Below are 3,257 nucleotides of genomic sequence, written 5' to 3' on the forward strand. Positions count from 1 at the left end.
TGCAGTGGCACAATCTCGGCTCACTGCAAGCTCCACCTCCCAGGTTCAGGCGGTTCTTCTGCCTCAGCCTCCTGAGTAGCTGGGATTACAGGCACGTGCCACCATGCCTGGTTAATTTTTGTATTTCTAGTAGAGATGGGGTTTCACCATATTGGCCAGGCTGGTCTCGAACTCCTGACTTCAGATGATCCACCTGCCTCGGCCTCCCAACGTGTTGGGATTACAGGCGTGAGCCACCACACCCAGCCAGAAGCCCCTGCTTCTAATGGGGCAGAGCAGGGACAGTGAGAGATGCTGCTCTGCCGGTGGGGAGGATGGCTCCTGCCAACATCCAGCAAGCACTTCCTACCCAGAATCCAGGACTGTGCCAAACACTGCATGAATTCAGTCACTGAAGCCTTGCGGCACTTATAGGAAGCACTGATTGTTCTCAACCCCCGTTTTGAAGCTGAGGTAACTGAGGCAGAGGAGTTAAGTAACGCCCAGAGTCCACAGGCTAGGCTCTTCCCATAGGACTGCCTCCTGAAACCCAGTCTTGCTCATGGGCTCTCTGGGATCAGATAGGACTTTGGCACAACTGTGCCTCAAACTTCCGAGTCCCCATATGCCAGCCCAGGCATAGCATGCCTTGGGAGAAAGGGCTGACAGACTGGAACTGTCTAGCTTTTGTTGGGGCTCAGAAAACAGTACCCCCAAATGGCCTCAGCAGCAGCCTCAGATGCAAAAGTTTTCCTCTGACCTTCTCCTGCCTCCCTCTCTCGGTCCATTGTCCTGGAGGCACCATAGAATCCCTCTTCCCCAAAGCGGGGCATAGAAACCAGAACTCCTTCTCCCCAAAGCCAGCCACAAAACCTAAAAATATGACTCTAACTTTCCCTCCGCCTTTCTGTGTAAAAATTGGTTATAAAGAAATTCTTGACCGGACGTGGTGGCTCACGCCTGTAATCCCAGCACTTTGGGAGGCTTGGGGGGGGCGGATGACCTGAGGTCGGGAGTTCAAGACCAGCCTAACATGGAGAAACCGTCTCTACCAAAAATACAAAATTAGCCGGGCGTGGTGGCGCCCGCTACTCGGGAGGCTGAGGCAGGAGAATCGCTTGAACCTGGGAGGCGGAGGTTCAAGTGAGCCAAGATTGTGCCACTGCACTCCAGCCTGGGCAACAAGAGTGAAACTCCGTCTCAAAAAAAAAATATTCTTCAGGCTGGGCACAGGCTGAGGTGGGAGGATCACCTGAGGTCAGGAGTTTGAGACCGGCCTGGCCAATATGGTGAAACCCCATCTCTATTAAAAATACAAAAAATTAGCCAGGTGTGATGGTAGGCGCCTGTGGTCCCAGGTACTCAGGAGGCTGAGGCAGGAGAATTGCCTGAATCCAGGAGGCGGAGGTTGCAGTGAGCCAAGATTGCGCCACTGCACTCCAGGCTGGACGACGGAGCAAGACTCCATCTCAATCAATCAATCAATCAATCAATAAAAAGACTTCAGGTAATTATTGAAGTTGCCATGAGAAGTCACTGCAACAGTAGAGAGATTAGAATACAGGAACTCCCGGATTATTTGTTGGCAAAGTGAGGTGGGGAGAGGAGAACACTTCTGCCCCAGCACAACAGCAAAGAGGAAATACTGATGCTCAGCAAATTAGAAGTCCTCTCCAAGCCCTCCCCTGCCTGCCTTCATCCTGGTCTCTCTAGTAGTCCTCCTTTTACGTTAGTGAAGGAAACAACACAAGCTCATGCCTGTATCCAGTGGGAAGGGCTCTCAGGACTCATTCATCAGGACAGACACATCATCCTTTCCAAGAGGTGTCATCTTCCTTCAGCTCTGCACAACTGCCACACAGCCAAGGCACTTCATACTACAGTGATATGGTTTGCCTGGGTCCCCACCCAAATCTCATCTTGAATTGTAGCTCCCATAATTCCCTTGTGTTGTGGGAGGGACCCAGTGGGAGATAACTGAATCACAGGGGTGGTTTCCCCCATACTGTTCTCATGGTATTGAATAAGTCTCATGAGATCTGGTGGTTTTATAAGGGAAAACCCCTTCCACCTGGCTCTCTCTTTCTCTCCTGTCTGCTGCCATGTAAGACGTGCCTTTACCTTCTGCCATGATTGTGAGGCCTCCCCAGCCACGTGGAACTGTAAGTCCGTTAAACCTCTTTTTCTTATAAATTGCCCAGTTTCGGGTATGTATCAGCAGCGTGAAAACAGACTAACACACACAAGGACAGGCACCTTATGCAGCAATGTGCAGTTCATGTCAATGCCATTCACAGACTGGCTGCTGTCTAACCAATTCCTCATTCCACTGAGACTGGAAAATAACACAATGACTATCGACATTGGAGAGGAATAACCTTCAAACCCATATATAATCATTTTATGAATTTGGTGATTATAAATCTTATTGGGCGACCCAGCAACCCCATTACTGGATATATACCCAAAGGAATATAAATAGTTCTATTATAAAGATACATGCACATGTATGTTCGTTGCAGCACTATTCACAATAGCAAAGACATGGAATCATCCTAAATGTCCATCAATAAAGAAAATGTGGTACATACACAGCATGGAATACTATGCAGCCATAAAAAAGGAACGAGATCATGTCCTTTGCAGGGACATGAATGGAGCTGGAGGCCACTATCCTTAGCAAACAAATGCAGGAACAAAAAACCAAATACCACATGCTGTGGGAGCTAAATGATGAGAACATGTGGACACACAGAGGGGAACACCACACACTGGGGCCTATCAGAGGGTGGAGGGTAGGAGGAGGGAGAGGATCAGGAAAAGCAACTAATGAGTACTAGGCTTAATACCTGGGTGATGAAACCATCTGTACGACAACCCCCCGTGACGCAAGTTTACCTCTGTAACAAACCTGCACTTATACTCCTGAACTTAAAAAAAAAAATCTTATTGGGAAAAAATATTAAAGAAATGCTATGTATTATTACCAACTTTAATATTTGTGATATTTTTAAAACTTTCAAAATGTTGCCACCACTACCATTTAACTAAAACTCTGGGTCTTTTTAAAAAAGAAATGATTAGATGATCTAAGATTGAATTTGAGAGATCCCTGACAGCATACACAACTTTTCATCCAAAATACGTAGCTGCCCCCCTTATCTCCCGGTTAAATAGTCATTAGCATAACTCGCCAGTGATCACACAGCAACAAAGCGTCATTTGGAACGAATACCAACTCATTTGCTGTAACTACAGATTACTTTTTTTTTTTTTTT

The sequence above is a fragment of the Rhinopithecus bieti genome, unplaced genomic scaffold (assembly GCF_001698545.2).
Source record: "Rhinopithecus bieti isolate Rb0 unplaced genomic scaffold, ASM169854v2 scaffold_17420, whole genome shotgun sequence".
Lineage (NCBI taxonomy): Eukaryota > Metazoa > Chordata > Mammalia > Primates > Cercopithecidae > Rhinopithecus > Rhinopithecus bieti.